The sequence below is a fragment of the Meleagris gallopavo genome, chromosome 14 (assembly GCF_000146605.3).
Source record: "Meleagris gallopavo isolate NT-WF06-2002-E0010 breed Aviagen turkey brand Nicholas breeding stock chromosome 14, Turkey_5.1, whole genome shotgun sequence".
NCBI lineage: Eukaryota > Metazoa > Chordata > Aves > Galliformes > Phasianidae > Meleagris > Meleagris gallopavo.
Window position 1 is genome coordinate 19,298,548 of NC_015024.2, and position 6,352 is coordinate 19,304,899.

General features: G+C 45.1%; 1 protein-coding gene and 1 long non-coding RNA gene across 10 annotated transcripts in view; one reads left to right on the forward strand and one right to left on the reverse strand.

Moving 5' to 3' along the window:
- The window catches only part of TMCC1 (transmembrane and coiled-coil domain family 1), a 100,036-nt gene that overhangs the window by 42,909 nt on the left and 50,775 nt on the right, over nt 1-6,352 (reverse strand). The window lies entirely within an intron of this gene.
- On the forward strand, nt 7-761 carry LOC116217185. Its single transcript, XR_004161355.1, has 2 exons — nt 7-140; nt 232-761. It is a non-coding gene; the product is annotated as an uncharacterized LOC116217185 (long non-coding RNA).

Here is a 6,352-nt window from a genome sequence, read left to right on the forward strand (position 1 = left end):
TCGGGCCCGGTTCCAGCACCGCCTCGCACGTCCGTCCCTCCCTCCGCACATTCCAGCGCGCGAGGTTTAATTCTTCCGTGGAAATGCATACAGAGGACGGTGCTGCAACCGCCACCAAACGCCGCTTCTCTCTCCACACCGTAAGTATGCACCCAGCTATGCTCCCACTTGTCCATTCATCTTGGTAAGAGTGGGTTTTGGATCCTTAACTTGCTCCTTTTCCCATTCCAGCACTCTGAGTGAAGGACGCAGCACATCTCCACGCAGAAGGCAGCGCAGGGCTCCGTCCCTCTATCTGCAGCGCAGGTACACGTGCACGGCCGGCAGCCCGCCCGGGAAGGAGCAGAGGGAAACAAAAGGCACGAACACAATGAAGGCCTCAAAATGTCTGGAAATGAGTCAGTTTCTTTTGTAGCCCTATCTCAGCATTTTCAGTTTCAGAACTTCGTAGGATTTTATTTCCAAGCCTTTTTGGAATTGCCTTCTGCCTGCAACTTTGCTCTCATTTTCTCCTGTTCCTTCAACTCAGAGCTGCTGTGTGTTCTGCTCTGGATGTCAGAAGGTCCCTGTGACACTCCCACACAGAGCACCCATGACACAACTGCACAATGATCCACTGAAGCACAAAGGCAATATTTAAAGGGAAAACACCAAGAACATCTGAACAGCAAAAATGATGATACTCTGAAGAGATCTGAAAATTTTGTATTATGCTTTCCTACTTCTTATGTACATTAAACACATTTAAGAAGTTTAAAAAATATATTCCTTCTCCCTGTCTACAACTTAAACACTTCTAGTGCATGAATGCTACCAGAAGAAACTGCTTTGAAGGATGATTTATGTGATCTCAGCTAAAGCACCTTTAGAGTGCACGCTTCTGTTTCCTTTCTGCTAACCTGCTATTCACTAATAAGAGACAACACGCCTGACCGTATCCTCAATATTCTCTCTGAGAACTTACATATCAGGTACAATTTTTTCAATACAGCTCAAATGTAGGCACAGAATTGCACCATGAACCCAGCAGGGAGGGCTCCTTTTATCATTACATTTAAATGGCTGTAGCATCAATCCCTTCATTGTGCAGACTTGCACAAAGTTATCTTCTGAATAAGTCTAGACTACAGTCAAACTTACCGGAATTCAGAAATGGCTCTCAATACCTGGGGTGGGAGCACATCCCAGCTGAATTTGGGCTGTATCAGGTAGAGAGGGATCACCCAGCACTCTGTCAGACCCTACTTTAAAAGGAAGGAAACCACAAGGATCCCATGCCATGCTCCAGCTACGCTGGCTCAAGGGCCCAGGCCCCTATGCCATGCCTGTCAGTTGGAGGAAGTTGCACACAGAGTTCACACAAAATTACTCTCCACAGTACATATTGGGAAAGGACACTTTGCTCTATTGAATGGCCGCATAGTGGAAGAACAGGGGTGATTTAGGCCAGCATATTTGCCTTGTTAAGGAAAAATGTTTGTAGCCTATTTTTAATGTCAACAGTTGGCCTGGAGGGTAGAGACAGAAGAGATTTGGGCCAGGAAGGGTTATGAGAAGGGTCAGTGTGGTTCTCTATATAGAACTCAAGAGGAGGGTTAGAAAAAGATTAAACAGAGGTGTTTATTTTATAACTGCCATCCAAAATTAACATCTAAAGATGTGTACCTGAGCACTGAGAACCCCAGCTGTTGTATCACAGCATGATTTGGTTGCACTCTGCCCTGTCATTACTAACTTGGAGGTTTCACAATGCAGAAATGTGTTCTGTACAGACAAAGTGCTCCCTCCCACAATGTCAGATCTTTTTCAGAATGTTCACTCTTCCTGGAAATGCACAGTGCATCACCCAGTTACCAGGCCCTGATTTTACTACAATCACATAATGCTGACAGCAAGTGCTGCCAGGAATGGAACACCAGAAACCTCCCCACGCTGGAGGAGCACAAAGCAGCACCACAGGCATCCCACACCTACAGCTGCATCACTCCACACTGACCTGCACTGACCTTCTCGCTCTGCTGCTTGACTCCATGCAGAAGCCTGCTGCACATCATTTAATTCTTAGTGCAGGACACCTGTAACTGTGAACAGTCTCTGTGTCCAGAAACTTGACACACATTTATTGCTTTCTACCCTGCTTTCCAGCATTCTTGTGACAACCCTCCTACCATTGTTGAAGTTCTTTTTTCTGTGTGCTTAGAGACACACTTGGAACTTGGAAAGTGGAAAAAGTCAGGCATATTATATTTATGCTATGTATACAAACTCTCCAATATCATTTTTCAACAATTATAACCAAACGTGAGAGCCCCACAGTTCAAATCCACTTCTACTCACTGCACAGTCGTCATGGTTTTACAGATTCCAAAAGCTTCACATTCCTGAAGAAATCAATTTTTTTTTTCACACATCTCCTTCCCTTTTTAATTATAATTTGGGAGATTTTGTTAAAATCATTTGCTTAGATTAAAGCTTAGGTTAATGACGAAACAGTTAATTTTTAGTACCAGCACTTCCAGGCTAACCAAAGACTGCTCCAGTGAGATTTGCACAAGTGGATGTACTCCCCTCAGACAGCTGACACAAGGCCAACATGCTTGCAGTACAATTCACAGCCCTATTAAGAGCCTTGCTCCGTCCCACAGCCCTCGCAGTGACCTCACAGCAGAGCTGAGCAGCGGCTCCGCTCTGGGCTGCTCCACTGAGCCTCAGTGCCCCGTGGCTCGCAGGAACCTGCTGCCTTGTAGGCAAGATTTAAGAGCTCACAGCAAGTGACCAACGTGTTGCATGGACAACGGGATTAAAAGAGGAACCACTGTGAGCTAATTAAACACCTTCCTTTCACATTGTGCCTACATGCATTGATCTACGTGGTGCAGGAGTGCAGTGCAATGCCTCAGCTGTAGGCTCAGTGCTCACTTCTTGTCACAGGTGCTGCAGGTGGCATTCAGCTATGGAAAATGGAAAAGACAAGGATGTGGGCAGGTCAGCAGCGCAAATACTTTGGGCTGTCTGCAGGAAACAAGTGACAGTACAAGGAGAGGTCGAGATGATCTTATCCTTTAGTAATGTGAGAAACAAAAGATTACAGAAGCAGCAGAAGGATTTCAGACTACAAAAAGGGAGTCCCACGCAATGAAGTGGTCAAATGCTCACACGCACACAGTGAGCACTGCCATGGCAGGTCCTGCTGCAGGTATGGGGCTGAGCCCAATGCCTCGCATCCCCCGCACCTCTACGTGCACTGCCAGATCTGTTTCCTTGAATAGTCTCCAATTACAATTTCTAGGGGTTAGATAAGTCCACTGCCATCCCCACCATCTAACAGACACAACACTGCTCCTTGTGAAGGACAGCAGCTCCCGGCGAGCTCCATGCAGCTCAGAGCCCCTCGTGGCACCTTCTAAACCCACACACCACCCCCAGTTGCAGACCTTCAGCCACCGCTCCCCAATCTGCTGCCCCCCAACCCACAACAGCGAGGTGTGGTGCCTAAGGACTACAGCCAGTCCCATGCACTGCTTTCCACGGGGACAAAATCTCTTAATTCCATGGCCAGACAAATAACCAGGCAGCATCTGCCTGCATAAATGTAAACACACCCATTTAAAAGATAGGGCCTGAAGAACTGATGCCTACAGCCCAGCCCTTTGGTTTGCACGAAGCTAAATTTGTTGCTGTCAGTCTATGGTTTTCTGCACGCAACAGTGCATAGGTTGCTTCAGAAAAACAAAACTAGATTCAAGAAAGGTGCTTAAATTTACACATTTTTAAATTTAAGCTTCTTTTGTATTATTTACATTTCACAGAAAATAGTTTCAGTGCTGTGTGAGGATGATTCTCTCTCTCAATCACTGAGAGGACAGCATCCCATATTTCTGAAAGCCGATTCAATACACAAACCAATTTATTTTCAGGATGGATGAAGTGAACTGTTTGCATACAGATGTTCTGAAAAGTCAGAGCTCCCTCTATCGACTGAGACTGCAGGACTTGCCCTGCATACAGAAAAAGGTACAGAGGCAATGGGTAATTACTTTATCTGCATCTATACCAAATCATCTGTAGCACTGCTTCCTGTTAACGCTTACCACATGAAGATCACTAAAAAATCCTGACATAAAGATGTCATCCCCATTTAAAAAATCTCAAATATCAACACAGAAATAACTGAGAGTACAGAAAAAGTTAACAATTGAGCAGAAAATAGGAACCTGCTTCACTTTTCTCACTGCTGTGGCATTCCAGGTCAATGGATGCAGCTTCTTCAATTAAAATATCTTTGCTTCACTCACAAACTACAAACACTGCTAATTCAGACTTCCTTGCCTGCCTCATTGGATGTTGTTCCGCTCTGGTGAGGGCATCTGTCCCCTCAGTGCTGACAGAAATTGGGGTACTCCAGAAGTAACACCTCCTATTTATTTCCACAGAAACTACAGCAACTACAAAGAGCACAACAGTGCTGTTGAATAGAGCACATGCCCAGATACAAAATGCTATTTTCCAACATAGTCACCATCATTAGTTATGCATTTGAGCTCTGATGAACAAGAGATTGCATGCCACGCTCACGACTACTGGCACTGCTGAAATGCAGCACCCGCCCCTCACTGTGCTCACAGCCACTGCTTGGTCCCCATACATGTTCAGTGTTGATGAATGCGCACGAGATGCTCCCAGCTGCACAGCACTGATCAGCACAGGCTGAGGAAAAGGGTCAGAGACTACTAAGTGTGCATGTAACATCTTTACTGGCATTACTCATTTTTATTTTCTGGAACAAATCTGGTCTAATGACAATTTGACTCTTCAGATGTCAATTATACTAAGATTAATTTCTTGGCTCTCCTGTATTTTAGTGTCCTTCCACTTTGTCCATAAAGAAGACTTTGAGCACAAGGTCACTCCAGTGCTTCACAAAGGTGACAGGCACCAGGCAGGGACAGGCAGTGCCTGGCACGACAGCGTCATTCGAAGCAATTAAGCAACTGAAGATCAATTTCTGTGCCTGTAAAACAACCCTCAGCTTACTCTTGACCTATCACTCTGCAATTACACCACTACACAATCTGCTATTATCTTATCTTGTTGCAAGATGCAAACAATGCAACCCTATCCCTGCACAGAGCACCAGCACTGCGTTGTGGCCCTTCTGCTGGAGCAGGAGAGCAGCGGTCACTGCGGCACACTGCGCACAGCTACTGAATCGCATCTTCTGGAAGTTCAGATCTGTAGCTCTAGCTATTTGCAGCATTACCTTCGAGAATGATTTCCCGAGACTGAAATGAGCCTGATGCCCCTCACACACCAACCCACCCAAATTTCTGTGGAACATCACTGCCAAGTATGCATACGCTCCTAATTGCAGTGAAGAAAAGGTCCTCCTCATTACAAACCACACCAGCTCTGCACGATCCGTGCTGTTATAACATAATTCGGCTGCATGTACTGCAATATCAATATATTATTTGCAGAAGGACTCCTGACTGACTTCATCTGTTTATATGGCAAAAATTATTTTTAATGTAAAAGTGGTGCTTCAGGGGTAGAACTACAAAATGTTTTATTTAGAATCTATTATGGTAAAATTCCAAAAACATTTACCATCTACAGGCACTGAATGGGAGAGCAAACATTACCGTGTGCTGCAGAGAGTACTGCTTATTGTTTTGTGAGATGTGTGACAGCTCAGGCAATCTTTCACAGACAGCCCAGGTAATGCTTCCACACGGTGTTAACGGTACACAAAGCTGCTGCATCGTTACAGGCGGCTGTCCCAGGAGCCATTAATATGTCACCAGAGTGCCTGTTTGGAAAGGGTCATTAGAAAGTACCTAAGAAAAGCAGGTTACTGTTAGCAGCCTTTATGTGATGCTCACGATGTCAGTACTGCCACAGGAAAACACTGAGGCGGCCACGAAGTACAGGCCAGCAATTGTTACACAATTGAAGCACATGCAGTCTTTGTTTTTAAACAGACAGTAACAGAATATAATTTAAGTTGGCAGCCAATATCTAAAGATTTTTTATTAATTAAATTAAAATATATTAAATTAAAATATTTATGAAAGCTGATCACTGAAAATGAAAACGGTGAGAACGCAGCAGAGCTGAAGCGCACACAGTGCCTCCGAAAGCTGCTCTCAGGGGGATCTCAGTGCAAGAACACGAACTGAAGTGCTGGCACAGGCACGGACAAACTTTGAGATGCTCTGTTTTTTAGGTTTCTTGATTTCGTATTACAGAATCACAGAACGGCTCGGGTTGGAAGGGACCTCAATGATCATCAATCTCCAACCCCCCACCACAGGCAGGGCCACCAACCTCCATATTTCATAGCAGCTCAGGC